The sequence below is a fragment of the Nanorana parkeri genome, unplaced genomic scaffold, assembly GCF_000935625.1.
Source record: "Nanorana parkeri isolate BGI_ZX_2015 unplaced genomic scaffold, ASM93562v1 scaffold367, whole genome shotgun sequence".
Lineage (NCBI taxonomy): Eukaryota > Metazoa > Chordata > Amphibia > Anura > Dicroglossidae > Nanorana > Nanorana parkeri.
The window spans coordinates 812,136-823,778 of NW_017306635.1; the positions used below are offsets into that span (position 1 = coordinate 812,136).

At 40.7% G+C, this 11,643-nt stretch overlaps 1 long non-coding RNA gene across 1 annotated transcript in view; it reads left to right on the plus strand.

Moving 5' to 3' along the window:
- The window catches only part of LOC108788991, a 67,304-nt gene extending 56,241 nt beyond the window's left edge, over positions 1–11,063 (plus strand). Inside the window, exon 3 of the long non-coding RNA XR_001941371.1 lies at positions 10,575–11,063. This is a non-coding gene — a long non-coding RNA (uncharacterized LOC108788991). The remainder of the gene's footprint in view (positions 1–10,574) is intronic.
- The last annotated feature ends 580 nt before the right edge of the window (positions 11,064–11,643 follow it).

Genomic DNA, 11,643 nt, shown 5'->3' on the forward strand with positions numbered 1-11,643 from the left:
TGATTTCTGTAATATAAGACCTACCTAAAAAATAAGACCTAGTTCGGTGGTAGGTCTTTTTTTTTAAGCATGTAAATCTTTATTGGGTTTTACAAAGTACAACATATGATGCAACCGTTATAAGACGAAATACATCAAGCAGATTTGTACACAGACAGGTTGACAGCTGGCTCCCCAGTTATTTCCGTCTTTGAGGTAAAATATCATCAGAAACAAAAAGTCAAATCAAACAATAAAAGCAATATTCAAATATACTATGAATGTGTGATCTCAAAGTAGCAGATCACTGGTTGAAATTATATTGACAAGGTGGAAAAAAAAAAAGAGGGGGGGATAATGGAAAGAGGTATGTGTCAGTCGTATTTACATCTCTATATACCACCAACTATGTGTGTTAAATAGGTGTGGGTACTGAGGGTGGATAAGCAATGCAATCAGGACTCTGTGCAGGCCAGTCAAGTTCCTCCACCCCAAACACGCTCATCTATGTCCTTATAGACCTTGCTTTGTACACTGTTGCGCAGTCATCCACAAAGTTGGAAGCATGAAATTGTCCAAAATGTCTTGGTATGCTGATGCCTTAAGAGTTCCCTTCACTGGAACTAAGGGGGCAAGCCCAACCCCTGAAAAACAACCCCACACCATAATCCCCCCTCCACCAAACTTTACACTTGGCACAATGTAGTCAGGCAAGTACCGTTCTCCTGGCAACCACCAAACCCAGACACGTCCATTGGATTGCCAGACAGAGAAGCGTGATTGGTCACTCCAGAGAACACGTCTCCCCTTCTCTGGAGTCCAGTGGCGGCGTGCTACACCACTGCATCCGATGCTTTAACAGTTGACTGTGGAATATTTAGTAGCAAGGAAATTTCATGGATGGACTTATTGCCCAGGTGGCAACGTATCACGGTACCACGCTGGAATTCACTGAGCTCCTGAGAGCGACCCATTCTTTCACAAATGTTTGTAGAAGCAGTCTGCATGCCGAGGTGCTTGATTTTATATACCTGTGGCCATGGAGGGGATTTGAACACCTGAATCCAATGATTTGAAGGGGTGTGCCAATACTTTTGGCAATATAGTATATGTGTGACCTTGGCAGGAAGGGATTACATGGAATTACTTTTTTTCAGTAAGTTAATATGTTGAGTAGTTATTATTGTAGTTTTAGACGTAATTAGTTATAGTATGTCTGCATTTTAAAATGTTTGCCCTGCCATAGTAATATGAACAAATGCTGCGAACACAACAGCGAAGTTTCAAAGCAAGTCAGAAAATGAAAAACTTCTCCTGACTTTTTGCTGTAATACTAACCTCCAATCCTGAACTATCCATTGCAGTATCTCCTTTCCACCACAAGATGTCACCAGTGTTCTGGTTTGAATGACTGAAGAGGGGGCTAAGGGGGAAGAGGTGTGCCTGGGGGGTTGGGGACTCTAAAAACCTAGAGTTCCACTTGAAAGTGCAGTATATCTAAAGCCAGTTAAGAGTTAATATGTTAAAAATCATGTCAGTATTTTTTTCTGTGTCCCGTTCCATCTTGGTTGCCTTAGTGCATGATTTCATGTTTCAGGGTGGCGCATTTCCCTTGCAGGGTCTATGGAGCCACCCTTTCGTACACACTCCCAAGAACAGACCAACATGTGCACACTGCCTGGGCCATTGTGCACAGGACAACACATAGAAGACACTCCTCTACTCCCCCTCCTAAATAAATAATTTATATGTCTTGTATGTGTAGTCCGGGCTGGCATTGCGTGTTCACTTAACATTGAGCAAATATTATTAGGGCAGGGGCATGTATTGAGCACGTGTTGAACAAAATTTATTAGGGAAGGGGCACGCAGATACATGGGAGATGTCCCGAGATTTGAAACATGTTATGAGTGTGCGCTTCCCCATTTTGGAAGCCCAGGGAAGTGTTGCACAAAACTATATATATCACCTCCTCACACATATGCACAAAAGCAATTAAAAACGTATACAATTGTACATATATTTAAAGAAGGGATTTGTTAGCTAATGCAGTTTTCATTTATTTATTTGCAATTTTGTGCATTTTGTGTGTGTATTTTTGAAATTTAATAAAAGTGTTATACTTTCCAATTACAAGTATTGTTTAGCAGTACAGTTTCTTTTTGCATAGGGATTGCATCTGTGTTTTATATACAGGTATATTACTTGTTCCCTTCTTTTTATTGCGCACTCAGTGGTACTGTTTTTTCTGTCTTTGAGCCTCTTACAAATGCCAGGGTATGTGCTGCACTGAGAAAGGGGGTTTTATTTATAGCAGAAGAGCCTTGCAAGCCTCTTCTGTTAGAAAAAAATATATATTTTCTAGAAATTAAAATAATAAGGTCCTGCTTTAAAGTGGACATAATGATAACATTTAGGTCTAAATGGTGTTGCCTTAAAACCAATGGAACCAATGACTGGCTGTTGGGAGAAAAATAGCTATTAATAAATCTACACGTGCTACTGTGTCTGGAAGCAGGATTTTCTTTTTTAACCGAAGTGTCTTATTATATTTCCTTTATGCTGTGACCCTGAGTTGCTCTGGTGTCTTCTAGTATTCCCATCGTCAGTTCATTATTTAGCAGTACTCTAGATTGCGGCTACAGGAGAAAATGAATACTAATCATGCCTGACTATATGACGTTTATAGAGAAAAGAGTAATAATGTACTATTGTCTATACTTTCTGGATAATAAATGGCTCTATCTGCTCAGCTCTTATCCCGGGGAAAGACCACAAAACTAAAACAAACATTGTAAATTATGTGAAAGAGCCATTGTTACTTTTTCCAAGTATGAATGTATCCACAGAAGATAATTGGCACTTTTGTTACCTTACAGTGCAGTGTTTTATATAAGCGGCCATGTGATTACAAAGAGGGCAACAAAGGACAGTTGATTGTTTTCTTCCATGGGATTGTAGGATGTCAAGTGTGCTTTGAAAGAACTTGTCCACCCATATACCACTTGTATGTTAATGTGACCTTGTTACAATAATGAAAGTCTGAATAACTGATGTCCCTACAAAGAAGAATGTAAATATTTAACTCTACTAGCACCCGCGCCACTGCTCACTGTTTCCTCCTCCTCTTGCGTTACTATGTCCTGTAGTAATATAAGGGTCAGTGGTAGGAACCAATGAGTGCAGCGGAAAATGCAGGAGATTGACACTCTTGGAAGTTGAGTTTCTAAACAGACTTCAGGTGTTTACTCTTCATCAAAGCAGCATCGGCAGTGGGAGAGGTCAGAAAACACTTTCTTATTTGCATGGAGGAACCAATGAGAGTAGTGATAAAATATAAATTTGTATTTATGTGCGTTGGGAAAAGAAAATGTAGAATTCAATCTTCAGGAAATACCCAGGCAACCTAGGTTCTTTTACAGAGAGCTTAGTATTTATTGGATCCCAGAAGCAGATGAGCAGGAACAGTCCAACAGAGTAAAAATAAAATCCCTGTGATTCCCTCTCCACGTGTATTTAGACCTCAGATGACAAAGGCTCCATTAGAATACACACTCCATCCACCCAGCATATATTTCCAATCTATATATGCACCTATGTGTCTCTCTTCATGTATAACATTCCCCCTAGACACTTTTAAGCTCTGAATTCATAAACAGTTTGGTGTCATTCACTAACATTGAAGGGATTTCTGATTGGCTTGTCTAATTACCCCTTTGATGTTCCTCTATCTAGTTAACTAAACAGGTTTCTATAGATGAAAATGCTTTGCAGCTTTGTACAGGCAAGCTCACCATGACACCATTGTTATCAGTGGCCTAGCTGGTCAGGAAGTTTACCACAATAAAAACTTAGCGTAGACTAATGGTGATAAATAACATCAGCCAAAAAAACATTCCTTCAGCCATAGACATGCTTGCCCATATACTCCAAATATATCTTGCAGACATATTTCAATCATAATTGAAAACAATGAGCACAATGGGGGACACGGGATATTGACACTCCTGGAAGAGTGGAATAGAATGGAGAGCAGTGCCACGTTACATTAAAGGTCACTGTTTTTCTCCCTTACATTAGTGCTTTGCTGGAAAGGTGCCCCCCTTACATTGGTGGTCCATGGAGTGCTCCATTACATTGGTGGTCAGTGGGAGAGGTGCCCTAATACATTAATGATTCCTTGGATAATTGTCCCATTATATTAAGGGTCAATGTTAACAATGCCATTCTTAGAAACAGCTAAAAAAATTGATGTCAGGGTTCTTAGAGGGAGGAGAGGCTCCACTGGTCCCACGGCTGGCTCTGCCGAGTAACGTTGGTCCCGGAACTATGAAGGCACCATTAGGCAGGAAATTAATCTGCTACTGTTCACTGTTTAAAGAAACACATAGCAACCTCCTAATGAACCTTAGAGGTCCATGGGGCCCTGGAACAAGGCTGATCCAGGGAGTCTCAACTCTTTCCAAACTCTTCCAAAGAAAAAACATAGACCAACGCCCAAAAGAACCCTCCTCTGACCCAGAGTTACTTCTTGCAATCCAGTAAGGCTGCCCCATTTCAGACAAGGGATATCATGCACTGCATAAAACAAAAAGACAAACACGGGGCACTTTTCCTGGTGCAATAATCCTTTTTTATTTTGCCAAAAGAGATAAGTAAATAGTTATGCTCACAAAAGGAAGAAAGGTTAAAAACGTAATGAACACACGTTCCTGAATGACTTTTCTAATGTGGAAATCAGAGGAGCAGTCAGAAAGACAATCCAGAGCTCTGCTTGAACCAGCAGAGACAAGCTGACACAGCTGAACGCGTTTTCAGGGACACACCCCCTTCTTCAGAGCTCTGCTGGTTCATCCAGGAATTTGTGTTCATTACATTTTTAACCTTGCTTCCTCTTGTGAGTATAACTATTTACTTATCTCTTTTGGCAAAATAAAAAAGGATTTTTGCACCAGGAAAGGCATCCGGTGTTTGTCTTTTTGTCTTTCCAAACTCTGCTACACCTGTTTTGTGCTACCTACCCGCTTCACTCCAAAGCAGTATATGTAAAAGGACCATACCACAATGGCAGATATGAATTGTGTCAAACACTCTTGTTCTGTCCTTTCCCATTTAAGCAGCCTGTGAAGACAATCCCACTGTTGGTTTTGAATTTCTAAGTGAAAGAGAATATCATACAACTAGAACGTATAGATATCTACAGTTTATTAAGCAGATGTTCAAAGACTATACACTGAGTGGCCAGATTATTATGACCACCCCATCAGTACTTAGTTGGGCCACGAGATAACTCCATGAGATGACTTTGTTGGGCCGCCTTGTGACTCCACAAGATGTTGAAAGGTGATGCAAGGAATCTGACACTGCACTGTTGCCCTTCTGTTGTCTTGTACCAGTCTAGCCACTCTCCGTTCTGCCCTAACATTGACTAGTCGCTGACGGCCACAATTCGCACGTTCTGACCCACATTTTCGGCTGACCGTTCAGTCTTTAAACACTTTAACAACAGCTGCTCTTGAACATTTAACGAATTCTGCTGTTTTGCTGATACTCGCTCCGAGCGCCAACAATCATCCCACGTTCAAAGGCTGTTAAATCGTGTTGTTTACCCGTATCTTCAGAAAAAAATCACTTCTACTGTCGTGGTAAACAACCTGCTTCCCTATTTATAATGGTCTGGCCCGCTAGCAATTTCAGCGCGAAATTATAGCTAAGTATAGCTTATTTGACTACAAATGTCAGGTGGTCATAATAATCTGGCCACTCAGTGTATATAGGGAAAAATTAAAATGGAAAAAAAAAACCATTAACATTTTACATGTGACTGGTATTGGATGCTTCATATTAAAGTAAGGTCGCTTATCTAGAAAACTTACAGCATTCCTTAATGGATCCCATTCCAGAATATCTATGCTCTGCCCCCTCTTTGAAACCTGTAAAAAAATCTTCATTAATGTTGTTTACTAGCACCCAAAACTCTTCTGCATTAGTTTCACGGGTCTTACTAAACCATTATTAAAATATGAATATATTTCCTTTTCAGAGTGTGAGGCAGTTGCTAATTTAAAAAAATGGACAGGGATCTGTTTGGAAAAGATAAGGAAGTTGTAAAAGGAAGTATTCTAATGGTGGAATGAGGCTTAGTACCAATGGGCGACAAGGGTGAAATGTGTACAGCTTTACTGATGGCATACACACATTATGTAAACCTAGCGTGTTGTAAAACAAACATTTTAGTTTATAGAGAAGTTCCATGAGCATTTGATGCACAAGGTTATAGGCTGAGTGTGTTTTATACCAGTCATGGAATGCCAGGTGGTATTGTTTAAAGCAAACCTGTACATTGAACAATACTTAAAACTTCAATTGTTGAAGTCTGTTACTGGAAAGGCTAGTTCCCTGGCCATCATCCACTCCCTCCTGAGTGCCCGACCCAGAAGTAACATCCAGATCGGGAGATATGACTTCACTTGCTGTATGTTTGTTCTGCATCAATGACTTAAAGAAAGGGTAGGCAACCTCGGCTCTCTAGCTGTAATGAAACTACAAATCTCATGAGGCATTGCAAGACTCTGACAGCCACAGATATAATTCCCACAGACAGAGTTATGATGTAGTTTCACCACAGCTGGAGTGCCAAGATTTCCTACCCCTGACTTACACAATATCTTTATTTTGTTTTGATTAAAGTGGAGGATGATTTAAAAAAAAAGGTTTTATTTTTTGCCAACTTTGTTCCATTAAAGAGAAATATATTTACTTTCTGTCCCATAGATACACAGGAAGATAAAAGTAAACTAACTTCCCTTTTAAACAGTTGTTACCAGAATAATTGTCCCAGAATAAGTGCTGGTGACGAGGGTCACAAATTAAAAATAATGGGTAAATGCCCTATGGGCACTTCACAGGGTCTCTAACCCTTCACCATCCTACCCATAACTAAAAATAATGTTTTAGCTTTAGATACATTTTAAAGCAAACTACTTTGCCTATTGGTTAGCATACTCCTACCCCATGCCCAGCAGCACTTTTCTTTGGCTTAGTGTCAAAGACTAAGGAAATAACATGGTTCTTCGGTGTATGGAAGGACATGTGACTCACTCATATGCTGAGCCAATCAATCCTATCAAACAGGAAGTCTATATCCGTGTTTTACTCATAATCTTGTAGCTTACATAGAGCTTTCCTTTCACTCCCATTGGAGAAACAGAGAAGCAAGAGAAAGGTAAGTCTGTGGAAGTCTGCAATAAAGTGAACCTCATGTTTGCCCTGCATTGGGAAAGCAAAAAAAAAGATTTTGAATCACTTCAAAATCTTGAAATTAGGGATCAGTTTTGACAGGCAAGCTTTTAGAAAGGCAGTCAGCATATGGGTATCCTTTAAGAAAGCAGGTACATCATGCCTTACAGAACATATATTTCTCTTCTATTGTGTGCAACCTATAGTTGACTTATTAAGAAATAAAGAAATCTACCACAGCCCTGGATCATTGCAAATTCAAGAGGTTTTATTGAATGATTTAAAATGGCACGTAATAAAAGTGATGGGGTCTGACTTGTTCTTGTTTCATACATATTGTGTAGGTGTGTTTGTAAATGGGATTATAGAGCTTAAAGTGACATTAAACCCTCAGATTTTTTAACATAAACCAATACTGTAATGTGTGCCTTACTGTAATACATGGTAGTTTCCCTTCTCTTTGCTGCTCTTCCTTTTAAATCCTCATGTCTTCTCATGCTTGGGGAGAACTTCCCTTTGCAGCTGAGGGCATCTTCCTGTAGTGCTGGCTCAGGTTACAGCCTATACACAGACACCATGTAGCCATTCCAGAGACAAGGCAGTCTGCTGCAAAACAGAAGTTCTGCCCAGCATGAGAACAGATACAGATTTAAAAGGAAGAGCAGCAAAGAGAAGGGAAACAACCATGGATTACAGTAAGGTACACATTACAGTATTGTTTTATGTTAAACAATCTGAAGGTTTAATATCACTTTAATGATACCTGAATACAAAACATGACACAATATGATTCTTGTATGTGCTTCCAGTAATTCTATGGAGGGTTCCTGCTTTCTACCTGCCTAAGCTGTGTAATTGGTTAATGAGAAGAAATGAGGGAAAATACCGGATAATTAGCTCAATTCTAGCATACTATTCCTATTTTAGAGTTAATTACCCTGGATTATTTTTGAAATTATGTAACTGGTGCACCCAACATGGCATATTCAGCCGTTTAATATGTGTCCATAATTTCTATGATGCCAAACAGCAAGTTATCACTTTTTCTTGTCAGAGTATTTCATCGGCTTCTATAAATAAAAATAAATACAAAAATGAAATGTTTATCTTTTTATTTATTTTTTATTGCGGTTTTCATTTAAGTAATTCATAAAATTCTTTATTTCCTAACATTTGAAATACTGTTTTAATTTGCTTTACAATGTTTTGCTCCTGTTTACATGTGACAGATTCACTTTAAAGGACCAGTCCTGTGGTGGTCTGAAGTATTCACTGCCTTGTTAGATCTCCAGGGAACACCACTAGTGAAGTTTCTATTCCACCGATATGTCAAGGGCAATATAAGGTGCTGTAACCGACTTACCCATCCTCGGTCCAGCGCTGCCTGGCGGGGCCGAGCAAGGCCAGCTCGGCAGCCAGCTCCTCCCCTTCAGGGCCGTCCAGGACACCAACTAGCTCCGCCTCCTCAGGGCCGTCCAAGACGGCAGCCAGCTCCTCCCCTTCAGGGCCGTCCAGGACGGCAACTAGCTCCACCTCTTCAGGGCCGCCCAAGACGGCATCCAGCTCCACCCCTTCAGCTACGTCATGGACGGGACCCAGCTCCTCCCCTTGGTGCTCGGCGAGGAGGGATTTAAGGGAGCAAGATTGTTTGTTCAGCGTCCGACCGTTGTGAACGGTGCACGCTGAACAAAGACCAGGAGAGACCGCTACAGCCATTGCACCTAAAGGACCCACCAAAGACTCCCCAAAAGCGCAAGTAGTTTATGACTTTTCAACATATATCTGGATGACTTGCTGACATTGCTCAGAACACTAAGCCTGGAGTACACTGAACTGCTTTATGTGTGTCACAGAGCTTGTGGACTTCAGATCTCTAGGGGAGAGCTATCACAGCCTGTGTCTCTATTCACTTAAGCTACAGCTGACTGTTAACCAATTAACTGCTGATATCATTGCTGGAACTATAGCTATGTACTGTTACTGCTGATCCTTGAAGGGGAAGTTACTCTACACTGCTAGGAAGTATTGCCTAACAATTGCTGGGACTTCATTCAGCCAATACCTTGAACTAAACCCCTGAGTTACTTAGAACCGCTGTAGTTAAGCTGTGTGTACTGTGTGTTGCATTCTCATAAGGCCCTGCAAGCCTGCTGCGCTGTGGTTGCAGGTGTGTTGAGGGGGATTCGCAGCACAGGGCCCACCTTAACTTATGCGGGAATAAGTGGAGACGCATATTGTATACACTCTCTTTCACTCATCTGTTCGTATCACACTCATAGGTTACAACGTAACAGGGAATGATGTATACTGATTCCAAAACCTCCATCAACCACTAGAGGGAGTGTGAAGGAAGGAATCATAACTGACCCCCGTCATCTAACTAGTGCACTCCGCAGTTGAGAGTCCAGTCATAACCCCGAGGGTCATTACAGGTGCTCTCGCTATCACTGTTGAATTCCCTATCTAGTTTTTGAGGGATTCAGCACAGGGAGTTGAATCGTCCCTGGTTATCTTTGCAAAACCTTTGGCATGAAATGTTGCTGGGAACTCTAACTGTGACATTCCACTGCTGGTGTTCTCAGTAAATATAAAGAAGCCAACTTTAGAATGTGATCTGCTTTGAGGGTGCCTTAAATTACTGATGAACCACTGAATCTTAAATACGTGTTGGGTTTATTTACAAATAGGGATATACATACATTATAATTACAATTAAGGGAATTGGAGGGGGTCAGTAGGGAAAGGAATTGAGGTTAGGATCCTTCAGCTAGTCACACCATTCACACATGCCATGAGTTTTTCTCAGTGCTCAGAACATTCCTCTCCAGCAGGCCTCAACGAATCACATTCTTGATTGTAGAGTCCAGAAAGACTTGTCTTGTCCAAGAGGTCACCAAGGTTACCATTGTTCGTGCTTGTGAGCTAGGTTTGTGCAGATGATCACACAGGAAGAAGGTTCCATCATATGCCCCTGCCCCCATCCCAACATGTATGCTGCCTTGCTGACACAGGTGTGGCCAGTAAATACCAGCAGGGTCGTGCTTGCCCCAGGAGATGACAGTTTGGCAGATCTTCATACATCAGTGTCCAGCCCCAAGAACCCTTTGATGGTCCTCATTTGCGTATCTCACACCCACGTGCTGATTCAGTTCAGGATATCAAGGAACACCTTTGCATCAAAGCTGTATCATAGATGTCAATTTTTATTGGTTCCAACACCAACAGGATACAAACTGTATATAAGAAGCTGAAATCGATTTTGGGTTGAACTATAGATGTAATAAATGTGCGAGATTAGACAGCTTTTCCTAGAACATATATCTGATTCATTTTGATTTTTTTTTCTCTCTGTACAGATTCCCCGGCAGATAAAGACTCTACCATTCTATACCTATGACCAGCCAATGGTCGGATATTGCCAGACCCACAAGACCCTCCTTGTAAATAAGGGCTATGATGGGACATCTCAAGAGCAAAGAGAAGCCACCAACCTAGAGCTTAGTAGGGACCAGAGCTACATCTCGACAATAGCTTGCTCAGCAGCACCTGCCATATACATTGAAAGGATACCAAACCAATAACATCTGGAGTCTTGGATTGTGACATTTGGAAGAAGTGCATAGAGGACCTATACAGATCAAAGCTGATAGGAGCACCTTGTAAATGCTATGTGCTCTTACAATAAACAAGAGAAAAAAAAAAATAATAATACACTAAGCTAAACAGCTTGAGCATGGGACCCATTTCAGCCTTCAGGGCCATGGAACTTGAAACGATGATGTGAGAAAAGCAAGGGGTTTATCTTGGCTTTAAAGGATTATGCAAACCCCACTGGTGTATAAAAAGAAAAAAAAAGTAAATTTAAATAAAATAGAACCTAAAACTGGATCCACCTAAGGGATTTCTTAACTAGTTTTGGATCCATTCCAGCTGCAAACGGGAGTTTAATCTGCTTGTACATTTGGTTTCCTATTTTCTACACGTTGCATGGTTCCAATACAGATGAACCAAACATGGGAGACTGTTGGGATTTCGGGGGTTAGGGAATGCTTATTGTTTCATGTTGAATAACCCAGTGGATCTCTTTGAACTGTGTTTCTTTCCTGTTTTCCTGTTAAAGAGGTTTGCTTTTTATTAGACTGCCATCCATAAGGGGGCAGTGATTAGGAAAGACCAGCTTCAATCATGGTAGCTTTGGGGGCTTAGAGCCATGAAAGCTCTACGGAGGAGACAGGCTTATATAAGGAATAATGATCCCAGATTGATTTGGATTTTATTGACAAACACTCTCAAATCACAAAAGAAAGTATCAATTGTTTTTTTTTTAATACTATTATGATCAGTTATAGCTTTTGTGTAGTTTTTATCAATAAAAAGTATAAAAACATGATGCATAGAGTGTTCTGCTGTCTGCGGAGTAAATTG